General features: G+C 43.3%; 1 non-coding gene across 1 annotated transcript; it reads left to right on the top strand.

Moving 5' to 3' along the window:
- Positions 1-12,286: 12,286 nt before the first annotated feature.
- On the top strand, positions 12,287-12,453 carry LOC119053128 (U1 spliceosomal RNA). The gene has a single exon (XR_005083247.2). It is a non-coding gene; the product is annotated as a U1 spliceosomal RNA (small nuclear RNA).
- Positions 12,454-12,849: the final 396 nt, after the last annotated feature.

The raw sequence follows: 12,849 nt of genomic DNA, 5'->3' as shown, positions 1-12,849 counted from the left end.
TGAGGAACAAGATCTCAAATGCTCTCAAAGATCTTTTTAAATAATTAACACAGTTTTATTTAATTTTCTTGTAACATATTGCACATCATTTTGTGTAATACCATTTATCTAAAGATTATAGATGAGATTTAATCTTATCTATAATTAAGTTTCATACAATTCATTTATTTTTATTTTTCTGTTTTCAAATGAGCAAATCAAAATGTTAAGAAATAATAAAGAAAAAAGAACAAAATTTTCAGAAATCAGTTTATTACAAAAGGTCTGCATCTCCTGTCCCTTCTTTCAGCAAATTCAAGTCAAATGCGGCTTGTAAGTAGCCTCTGATTCAAACTTAGCCTCACCAGTAACAGAACTGATGATACCATCATGCAAGCCACCAGTTTGTTGTCTACAAGATAAGATGAGGTCTCCTTGCCCCAGAGCAACCACATACCACTATCTCCTCATCCCCTTCTCTGGTTCTCTTCCCACTCACCCAGCCACAGGCACTTCAGCTTTTCTTGTTTTGCCTTTGGGCTTCCCCTAGGACCTGTGTTAACCACCCTTTTCTCTCTCTCAGCTGTATTCCACCTAGGACAGGATGCCTAGCTATAGCAGCCGGTTAGCCAGTGCCCTTGCTGGACCTGCTCTGGACTAGAGAGGGGGAGATTTAGACACCCATTTTGCCCTACCCTGACCTCTGCCTGGGTAATAAGAGAACAAAACAAGGGACTAAAGTCAAAGACTTGCCCCAGTCCCTAGATATAGAGTGCTTAGGCAGCAAGCATTAGGTTCTAAACTGGATACTTAGGACCTCCCAAAAGAAAAAAAGGGTAACAAATATTACTGACGACTCTTCGTTAAAAATAAAGGTGTAGCCCTGGCTCATGTGGCTCAGTGGGTTGAGTGCTGGCCTGCAAACCAGGTCACTAGTCAGGTTCCCAGGGGGCACTTACCTGGGTTGGGAGCCAGATCACCAGCTGGGAACATGTGAGAGGCAATCGACTGATGTTTGTCTCACACATCAATGTTTCTTTCTATCTCTTTCTCCCTCCCTTCCCCTCTCTCTAAAAATTAATAAAATCTTTTTAAAAATAGAGGTGAAACTGGAAGTGGTAGTGTATTGTCTGCAGTTTTGTTCCTCGAGGTGTGGTCTGGGGACCAGCTGAACCAGCATCACCTGGGATCATCTTGACCCCCACCCCAGAACCTAGAATCCAAATCTGCATTTTAGTAAGACCTCTAGGTTAATGATGTGCATGCAGACTAAGGGTAGTCTGGCTTTATCTGTTCTTTCCTATGACAGGCCTCTGAGTGACCAGGGCCTGAAAGACAGACTGGAGCTGCCCAAAATGCACAGAAACCAAATGCTAATCTACTCATCCAAAGAGAGGCCTCACTGCCGCAGGATTTGCATACTTGAAGGCTGAACACCAGCACTTCTCTCCCCATTGGAAAACTTAAGCCAGGAGGCTAGAGCCTCATCAGGTTACCAGGTGAGCCTGGAATCTTCATTCTCTCACCTAAGTGACCAGAGTCTCTCTAGGTACGTGACTGCCAGCCTGAGAACTCTTCAGTCTTCTTCCTTTGTTTCAGAAAGGCAATCTTACTTTCCTCATTTTCTCAAGCTTGGGAGACATCTCCTGGTAACTCACAAATAATACCGATAAAATCCTCAATCAGGCACATGAACTCATTGAATCCTCATAACAGCCCTATGCAGTAGGTACCCTATCTCCATTTTACAAATGCAAAAATTGAGATGCTAAGTAATGTGTTCAAGGTCACACACCTACTAGTAGGGGGTCTGAATTCTGGCTGGTTCCCGAGCCTGTTGTTTTGTGGGTTTAAGTTCCTGGTACACGCTACACCACTTTGGCTTTCTCCCCAGAAAGGCTTCGGAGCTGCTCTGCAAGCTGTTATTTACAGATGAATAACTGGCCTATTTTCCTGCTCCTTCATGTGGTTCATATGGTTCATATGTCACCAGTCAACCTTGTCATTGTGGTTACTCTCATTTTCATCATCCTCATGTTTCTTGAAAGCCCTCATGGTGCTAGGCGCCACAGTTTTAATTTCCTACATGCAGTTTCTACCTGCATACTCTTCCTTTGTAAATAAACACTTTGCTAGGAATGTAGTATTTCCTTTTGAAAATCTGAAAAAGTACAAGCAGGTGGTGAGGTATTTGTTTTAGTGCTGAAAACTGGAAAAAAACAAACAACCTTTGCTCAGTTACTCATCATGCACACAATTAGAACAATTGGTGCCCTGCTTTCATACTTCATGCTTAATGCCTTCAAAGATGAAGATAAAGCCACCCTGGCTGGTGTAGCTCAGTGGATCGAGCACAGGCCTGCAAACGAAAGGGTCACCAGTTCAGTTCCCATGTAGAGCGTATGCCTGGGTTGTGAGCCAGGTCCCCAGCTGGGGACGTGTGAGAGGCAACCACACATTGATGTTTCTCTCCCTCTCTTTCTCCCTCCCTTTCCCTCTCTCTAAAAATAAATAAATAAATAAATAAATAAAATATTTTTTAAAAGATTCTTAAAAAATGGGCAAAGGACCTCAATAGACACTTCTCCAAATATGACATATAGTTGGCCAATAGACATACGAAAATATGCTCAACATCACTAATCATCAGAGAAATGAAAATTAAAACCACAATGAGTTACCATCTCACTCCTGTTAGAATGGCCATCGTCAGTAAACCAACAAGTGCTGGGGAGGATGTGGAGAAAGGGGAACACTTGTGTATTGTTGGTGGGAATGTGGATGGGTGCAGCCACTGTGGAAAGCAGTATGGAGATATTTCAAAAAATTAAAAATGAATCTGCCTTTTGACCCAGCAATCCCATTTCTAGGAATACATCTGAGGGAACCAAAAACACTAATTCAAAAGAACATAAGTGCCCCTATGTTTGTTACAGGGTTATGTACAATAGCCAACATATGGAAGCAGCCTGAAAGTTCATCAATAGATGAATGGATGAAACAACTGTGGTACTTCTATGCAATGAAATACTACTCGGCCATAAAAAAGAAGAAAGGTTTCCCTTTGCAACAGCATGGATGGATCTGGATAACATTATGGTAAGTGAAAGAAGCCAGTCAAATAAAAGCAAATGTCACATGATTTCACTCATACGTGGGACCTAATGAACAAACTGAACTAAGGCAAGACAGAGACAGATTCATAGATGGAGAGCAGATGTTAGCTAGAGGTAAGTAAGTGGATGGATCCAGGAAAAAAGGAAAAAAAGCTCATGGACATGGACATTAGTGCTGGAGGAGGGGGCACAGAGGGACTAAATGTTAACAGAAAAATATACAATAAAGACTAAATTGAAAAAATTAAAATTAAAAGTCTACCTACAGTATGATTTCAACTATATGACTTTTTGGAAAAGGCAAAACTATGAATGTAACAGGGAGTATCAGGGTCCCCCAAAATGGGGAAGTTTCCCCACTAACCTGGCTGGGGAAAAGGGAAGCAAGGCCATTGAGCGCTACTTTGCATATCTGAAGAAACTGGCCAGTGGTTTAGCAACATTAAGTAGCTTTGCCTGCAGTGCTGGAAGCCAGGGTGATGCGTGTGATTCTAACCAGGGATTTGTGAGAGGGGCTTGAAGGTGGCTCCCACATCACTGGGCCAGGATTGCCAGGGCTAACAATGGCAGCCCAGAAAGGTAGAAGAAACCCTCTGTGGGAGGAGTTGGAAATGGCGTTACAAAGGACAATCCGCCGTGGAATTTAAATACAAGTGTGGCAGCCGTGCAAGAGCTCTGGTCCATGTGGGAAGGAGAGTGGGAGAGCCATGAGAGGCACACTCTCTCTCTCTCTCATGCGCCTGCACTTTACCATGCGGCTCGCAAAGGAGAAGCGGCTCTGGACCACGCAGCTTAGAAAGGAGCAGAATAGCAGGATGTAGCAGCTGTGGGAGGTCTTGGCCATGTGGTTTAAAAGGATGCAGAGGGACCCCCACTGGCCCACCATGAGGATGAGGTTTTTGGATAAAGAGCAGGAGCCCAGCCAAGTATGGACACCTGGAAGAAGGTGGAATACAGATGAGAATCTGCCCAGCTGAGCTGGGATTTATATTTCTTTCCCTGAGAGACAGTGGCTCTGACTGGCCTGGTTTGGCAAGGGAGGCAGGATTGTGTGTGTGTGTGTGTGTGTGTTTCTAAAGGGTGTGAAATTTAATAGCAGAATTCTGCCATTATTTTAAACCTGTATGACTTTTGAATAAACAGTTCCTTTCCTTTTCCTAAGACTTTGGCATTGGGAGTTATGGTTCTTATCAGTGGTGGGCACTGGAACCCAGAACAATAGAACCCGGTGGTTCTGTTACACAGACAGAGTAAACAAACCAGTGCTAATCAGGGGACGGAGGGGCAGGAGAGAAGAAGTCGCAGAGCAGTACAACTATTCTGTGTGACACTCTAATGGCAGATGCGTGTCATTGTGAAGTGGTTTAAACTCACAGACTATCCAACACCAAGAGTAAACCTGATGTAAACTGCAGACTCCGGGTGGTGACCACGTGCCGCTGCATGTTCATCAGCCGTAACGCGTGTGCCACCGTCCTGCAGGATTTTGATAGTGAGGGGGGCTATCGAGTGTTGGGGCCGGTGATATACGGGAACTCTCTGTACCTTCTTGTCAACCTTACTGAGAACCTAAAACTGCTCTACCAAATAAGCCCATTAAAAACATCTTATTCTGACTAATAAACATACAAATTCTAACTACTAAAATGTTGTCTTTCACCATCTGATTAGCAAAAACCGGCCAGTCTGATGACATAGTGTTGGTGAGGAAGTGGTCTAACAGATACTTGCTTACTCCACTGACAAGATTGTCCGGTTTTATAACCGTAGTAGAGGACAGTTTGACAATGTCTCTCAGAGTTACAAACCTATGCCTCCTTTGTCACGACAATTTCATTTTGGGGAACTAACCTAAAGGTGTGCTCTTCCACATGTGAAAGGATGCACATACAAAGGTATTCATTGCTATGATATTTGTGGTAGCAAATGAATGAAAGATCTCCTACATGTGATACTGTAAAAGCAGGATGTAAAACTCCATTTTATGTTTTCTTTAAGTTTATGGAAGAAACACAAAAAAGGAGAATATAATTACATTCCTATGTATGATCTATATAAAGATACATAAGAAACTAATTGGGAACTGAACAGATGAGGAACAGAAAGGAGACTTTTCTCTGTACACATAAAAGAATTTTAAAACTTGTGAATGTATTTCATATTCAATAAAGTAAATATATAAGTACATACCCACCAACAAAACAAAATGTAGCCTATGCCCAAGCCATACATATATGTGCACTTCTAATTAAATGAAAACATACCAAATACTGTGTCAGTTTGCTTTTGTTTGAAGTTTAGAGTTGTAACAGTGGGAAATTGTTACCCACTTCACCATTCTTTTGACATTGTTTCTGGCAAGTGCTGATTCTGACTCATATGTAGCTTGTAGGTGAATAGCATTCTTGTATAAGAATCCTAGGAACTAACTTATTTTTTATAAAGATTTTATTTTTAGAAAGAGGGGAAGGGAGGGAGGAAGAGAGGGAGAGAAACATCAGTGTGTGGTTGCTTCTCACTCACCCCCTACTGGGGACATGGCCCATGACCCAGGCATGTGGTCCGACTGGGAATCAAACAGGCAACCCTTTAGTTTGCAGGCTGACACTCAATCCACTGAGCTACACCAGCCAGGGCAAGAAACTAACTTAAAAAGATACAGACTCCAACCTTCAGGCATCCCAGCTCCAGGAGTCTTGCTGACCTTCAGCCATGCAGCCAGGATGATGCACACTGAACCATCACTTCCCTTATTGGAATGGACTGTGCTGGTCTGCACATAAAGAACTCTTCAATCCCCTTCCTTGACCTCTTTGTTCTGTTCCCTATTTATAAAAACCCCTGCCTCCACTGAAAGGTGGAGATGGGCTTTGTGACGAGTACACCATCTTCCTAGGAGATGGGCTTTGAGACATGAGTCCCCCGTCTTCCCAGGAAAGGGGCTTTGTGGCACAAGTCCCCCATCTTTCCGAGGGCTGGCATCTCAATAAACCACTGTCCTTTACATCAGTACCTGCCCCTTAAGTATTGGCTTTCTGCAGTGTCAGGAAGCTGGACCTGCATCTGATTACAGAGTTGACATTTTAGGTAAATTTAATAGAGATATGTGTATATGCGCATGCACACAGACATGTAATTGGGTATTGAGAAAGACAAAAAGCACCCCCCCTGACACCTGGAAGCTGGCCTGGCACTACCAGCTGCTGGCCTTGGAGTTGCTATGAGCTGGCCTGGCACTCACAGCTGGGGCCTGATGTTCTATTTCACACAAACTATTTCACAGAACATCAACATCACACACGGGGCGGCCACTCTGTGATCACAGTGGATCAGGACAAAAACAAGACCACTCTATAATCATGTCTGAATACAGACAAAACATGAATCAGGAATATTTTTCAAGCCATAAAATACCGCACATCTTGCTATCCTGGCTATTGTGACTGATATTTCTTTACTAATTATAGCTTTAGCCTCACTTTAGTCCATCCTTCCTACAGATAAGATTTATTAAAAGCCCTGGCCTGTTAGCTCAGTTGGTTAGAATATCATCCCAAAACACTAAGGTTGTGGGTTCAATCCCCTGTCAGGGTACATACAAGAAACAACTGATGAACGCACAAATAAAGTGGAAAAACAGAGATGTTTCGCTCTTTCATTCTCTCTCCTCAAAAAAAAATGTATTAACATACTTGACAACAGAAGTTTCCGCACTTGCTAACAGGCATCCCAATCTAGAGTGTACCCCCTCTTCTTTGTACCCTCCCCAAAATCACCCAGCCAAGGCTCAAGTCCTACATGAGCCCTAACACTGTCTTTCTGAAATGCCCTGTGGTTCCCCATGGTATATGTTCCCTGTCCTACTGCAATGAATTATAGACCAGACTTTTTCAAATACAAGAGTGTTCCTGGTGGTCTTTGGCTGAAGGTCATTGAGAATATATATGATGTAAAAGTCAGATAATTTCCAGTTTAGCTTTGTACCTACACACTGGACTCTGCTGTAGGCAACCTTTGATTCAAGCCCCTCCTAGCCCAGTCAGCCTGAGACCAGCAGGGACAAGCCTGTGAGTGACAAAAGTTAATGAACTCTTTACTCTGCAGAAGACTGCACGCTAAAGGAGCTACGAGGCTTCTCAACAAGCAGAGAAATATATAGAATCACTAAAGGACTTGAACCCTGACCAGTATGGCTCAGTGGGTTGGGCATCGTCCTGCAAAGTGGAAGGTCTCTGGTTTGATTCCCAATCAGGGTACGTGCCTGGGTTGCGTACGGGCCGGGTCCCGGGTTCAGGGCGTGTGAGAAGCAACCTGATCAGTGTTTGTCTTGCGCATTGATGTTTCTCCCTCTCTTTTCTCTCCCTTCCGCTCTGTCTGAAAGTAAATAAATCTTAAAGGATTTGAGGAAAGGGTGAAATTTTAGATGTAATCGAGGAAAGCAGTGTTTTGATAGGTTCAAAGTGAAACAGGGCTATGTGTAATGGATTCCATCCAATTTTGACTGCTAATGGACCAAAGGGTCTGTTTCCTTCAATACTATAGTTAATACAGGTACGGAACGTTATATCCAGAACTTATGTTGAGACTGGAAACCCAGGCAGCCTCTCTGTGTCAGAGTGACTTAAAAACCTCTTGGCAAAAGTAAGGTGTTTCCTTTGCACTGACACAATTTCAGACGAGGTTTCTGACACCTCCTGTTGCATTTTCCCCAAGGAATAGCACAATTCAGGGGGGTTCGCACAGATGTGGGGGCTGGTGGTGGTGGCCTTGAGAGGAAGGCTGGGGGTAAAAAGTACTGAGTACTCAGTCAGAAGGCAGAGAAGTGTCTGGGAGGTTTCTCCGTCCCTTCTCCCCCACCAGTAACGTGCCTTCAGGAGAGGCCCCTGAGGAAAGTTTTAAAGAGAGACCTCCCAGTAAGGATCCGGTCTGGAAATGCAGGTGTGCTTAAGACGATGGCCTGCTTCCCAGGGGAGTCCTTGACTAAAGCTCCCTCAGAGGGTGCAGCGGGCAGCCGGTCTGGTGGGGACGGCTTTTCAAAGCCCCGTGAGTCCTGCCAGATAAGCCTTTGTAACTGGCTGCAGTTGGGCCCGAAAAATCACACGTAGACAAAAATACACACACACAAACATACTCAACAATCTCAACACAAAAACAAAGAAAGGCTGTGAACAAAGGGCCCACAAAAAGAGTTGAATGATTCCTAAATTCTTAAACACATGGAATGATGTTCAGTCTCACTCATAATAACAGAAATGCAAATTAAACCTGCACCGAGTTAACAATTTTTCACTGAACACACTGGGATAGTAAAGGAAGGGAGAAACACACACTTTCTTATATAGCAGGAAGGTGTATACTTCAACACTGCCTCTGTTACAGAACAAAGGGGCCAAGGGTGCTACAATACTACCAAAAGGACCCCCTACTGGGCTCAATTGTCTGCCGCCAGATAGGAAAGACTCTCTCAATGCCAGAGATTTATGAAAAGGAAAGGAAATGTTTATTTAAAGCTATACAGACTTAAAGTAGGGACCTAATGTCTTCATTAAAATATCAAAGTCCTTTAGGATACCCACAGACAGACACCCACAGCACTTCCTTATCCCCCTGCTCTAATTCAGGGCACAGTAACTCAGGAAAAGAAGCAAACATCCATGTCCAGGCCGCTGGCACCATTGGCTGTGTCGCCATCCAGGCAGGATCTCTAATTAATGCAAAGCCATGTGGCACCTTCTCATGGCCTACTGGCAAGAGTTCTTTCACCCTTCTTCCCAGCAAAGTCTTTCCTGCTTCCCAGGGCATGCAGCCAAAGGGAGCACCCTAAAAGCATGGTCCTCTTCTACCAAAGCTGCAGGGGTCCCCACTCTGACAAAACCGCGTGGATCTCTTTTCCTGGCAAAGCCAAGAGGAGGTCCTCAATCTGGTAAAGCCATGTGGATCTCTCCTAAAAGCTTCAGGAAGGCGGGAGTCGCCACTCTGCCAAAGCCAAGTGGCCATTATCTGCTAAGGCCACATGGTGGCTCCCCCTACTACAGCTGTGGGGGGACCCCACTCTGGCTTTCTCTCCTCAATGGCTGCCGAGTCTGGGTTTTAAACCCCATGCCAATCCTATTCTGCAGCCCCATTTCTGACTCCTCCTACAATCAGTTACACCTGCCAGCATTCCTGTATTATTCCAAGTTTACTGGGCTGCCATTGTGAGTCTGGGCAGGGGTGGCCCCATGTCCTGGAGCCATTCTTCCCAAGCTCCCACGCAGGCAGGCGCTGTAACTCAGGGGACCTGCCCCCCAGTTACATCTTGTGGGGAGTCCCTTTCCATCTCCCTGGCTCAGAGCATGGCCATCACTATTTTACATATCTATGCAACCAGTTAAAGGTTATAGATATGTTAAATGACCCTGTCATGGATTAGCTGCAAAGCTGTGACTGTACAAAACAGCCCTGCATGTTCCTGCTCCATGTGTCCCTTCCCCCAACTCACACCTGAGGGGGAAGGGGTGAGGACATCTTATATGTCTTTCTAATACTTCCTAGACACCTTGAGTTCTGGACCCCATTCCAAATCTCTATTTGGGGCCCCCTCTTGGCTGTACCCTGTATCACCTCTACAGAGAGCAATTTGAAAACTCCTATCAAGATTACAGATTCAGAGATCTTTGGCCAGCAAATATATTCTAAGAATTTACCCTGTAGATAGGCTCACACATATGGCAAATAATATGTATACAAGAGTTTTTTTATCCATTGCTGTTTATTCCTTTTTAAATATATTTTATTGTTATGCTATTACAGTTGTCCCATTTTCCTCCTTTTTTTCCCTCCACCCTGCACACCCACTCCCACCCTCATTCCCCTGACTTTAGTTCATATTTATGGGTCGTACATATAAGTTCTTTGCTATTTATTTCTTTATAATAGCAAAGGATTGGAAGCCACCAACAGCAAGGGTTTCCATACCCAGAAACCTTACACAGTCATTCAGAACATGTATCACTAGGGTTTCAAAGCAAACACAGAACAGTGCATGTACTACCCACATTTTGCACGATCGTGCAGAGAAAACAACATGTATATTTTTTTGTCTTTAATAAAAGGGAACATAAAAAACCAATAGTATTGGTTTTCAGGGAGAAAACTGGGTAGCCAGTAACCCACATATGAAAAGAGACTTTTCATTGTATATTGTTGTAGACCTTTTGAATTTTGAACCATTTTGAATGAATATCAAATTTAAAAAAGAAAGAAAGAAAATGAGCAAACAAACCAGCTGTAAAAACCTGGGCTCTGGTGTCCGAGTGCTCGGGTTACTGAACCCAAGCCATTCACCATCGTGTGCTAGTCGTGTGACCTTAAGCAAATTTACCTCACCTTGGGGTCCTTTTCCTCACCTACGAAATGGGCAGGATGCTATCACCAACTTCAGAATCACTGAGAGAAGCAAAGGGATGATGCAGGTCATATACTGAGATCAGGAGCTGAGGCCCTGGAGCCAGACTGCCAGGGTTCAAGTTCTGTCTCCACCTCCGTCAAGTTGCATGACCTTGGACATGTTATGGATCCTCATTTTCCTCCATTATTTCACTTGGAAATGGGGAAAATAATCAAATTGTGTGGAGATGAAATTAGTTAATAATTGTAAACTGCTTAAAACTGTATTTGGAACATATTAGGTGCTACGTCAATGTTTGTTGAATATCGGGTATTTATTGGTTTAATATACATATTAGTTATTATGGTTAGCTATTAACTAACATTGCTGAAATAAACCACACTTAGTCAAGTTACCTTTCCAACATGACCTTACCTACCCATAACCATGCTCCTCCCCTATTTATAATTCTACGAATACACTGCACCTGTTTTTGCTCATATTGTTCCCATAGTCTGGAATGCCAGTTCCAACCATGACTGACTGAGGAATGTAATTGTCCTCAAGATCCAATTCAAAGATTTCTTTCTCCCTGAGCAGCGCTGCTCTCTCCTATGAACTGCCCCATCACTGGTCTCTATTCTGTCTGTGTCCCCTGCTGCCCAAGACCAGCACACAAGGTGGGCAACAACTCATGCTTGTCTGGCTAAATGGGTCAATGGAATACTGAGGTTTTGTGCCTTCAGAGGAACTCAGAAAAATAGAAGTTTTCTGTTGTAACATGTTTAACTTCACTTTTACGCCCTAAGGTGTCAGATAGAGAGGAAATAAAGAATTGTTCAGGGACACTAAAGAAAGGTGGGGTTAGAATGCATTAGAAATTAGAGGGCTTTTTAAAAGTGTGTTTTTTCTTTTATTTTTGGTGCCTTTAGTCGACACGGATCTTGCTCCCCCTCCTGGAGATAAAGTAAAATGCTGCTTCAAAAATCCATTGAAGTAAAAAAAGAGGAAACAAAACGTGTAGCCTGATAATTAAAATAGAGCTTCTTATTACAGATGGCATAGTTGTAGCTATGACATGCCAGAATTCCTGTAATGACTGGCTACATAACAATTATAGTTACCTCACGTCTATGGAGGGAGAGGTATGGCTTTGAAATCTAAGTCCAGGACAACAAGCCAGAAAGTTCTGAGTATAAATTCAGCTTTGATGACCACTGCAAAAAGTGGTGGCTCTGGCAAACAAGTTTATCTTCCATGTCATTATTAATTTTTGTTTTATCTCTGTGTTAAGGGCATAAGAATACTACTTAGCTTCTCATTACCACTAAAATCCAGGCACTCCTGGCTATATCGTCAATGTTTGTCTAATCGTTAACCAAATAATGAAAAAACTTACAATGTTATTGAGGAAATCCATCCTAAAACATGAAGAAAGAGGAACCAAAGCCTTTAAATGTGATGAGTGATTGTGGTCAGATAGGAATAAATTCAGAAGTTCAGAAAAGGGAACTGTCCTTAGGGTACGAAAGGGATTTTTTGCAGTTCCTGGGCTGGCCAATTTAGTCATTCATCTTGAGGCCTAGATGAAGCACAGTACTTTCCCTTATGAGTTCATCCTCTAAGGAAGAAGACAGGTAAATAGCAAGTTAATAAAGTGAAGACAGAAGGTGATGCTATGAAGGAAAAAAGCGGGGCTCTAATGAGGGAGAATGATGAGGTGGGCTGTGTTGGAGACACACAGCAGCTTTAGAGACAATGAGGGGTCGGGAAGCCTCTTCGAGGAGCCTTGAAGAAGGAGCTCCTCAGGAAGAACATTCCAGTACTTAACCTGGAAGGGGAGATACCATGATTGCAGAAGGTGGTTTTCCCAGGGTGAGGCTTATCCATTGTGCTCCGGATGTGCTGACCACTGCGATGTCCCCAAATGTGGGAAACTCCCCTGCATAATTTGTGGTAGCGAGGAACTGTGCTCTGCTCTCCCCTGGCAAAAAAAAAAAGCATTCCAGGCAGAGAGAAGAGCTTAAGAAAAAGCAAGGGTGGAGAGGGGTTGCAGCATGAGTTGGACAAATGTTACAAGCAGTGGAGTATGAGGAAAGAAATAAACATAAATTCCAGTGCAAAACTTGCTTTTATGAAACATATGCAATAATAGTACTTAAGTAGACACCTAGCTCAAAATCTTTGGTTTGTTTTTCCAAATAGTTGAGCATTGCTTTAAATGTCTGTATGCAAATACATTCTCAAACATGTAAAGTTTCTAAGTTCTCAAAAGGATTCCAAGCCACTGACAGAAATATAAAATAACAAGAAATAAATGAGCCATGGCTGGTGTGGCTCAGTGGATTGAGTGCCTGCCTGCAAATCAAAAGGTTGCCAATTCAA

Source organism: Artibeus jamaicensis, unplaced genomic scaffold, assembly GCF_021234435.1.
Source record: "Artibeus jamaicensis isolate MK-2021 breed Jamaican fruit bat unplaced genomic scaffold, CSHL_Jam_final contig_797, whole genome shotgun sequence".
NCBI classification, from domain to species: Eukaryota; Metazoa; Chordata; class Mammalia; order Chiroptera; family Phyllostomidae; genus Artibeus; species Artibeus jamaicensis.
The sequence above is the reverse complement of the archived record's forward strand: the minus strand, read 5'-3'. Positions and strand labels throughout refer to the sequence as shown.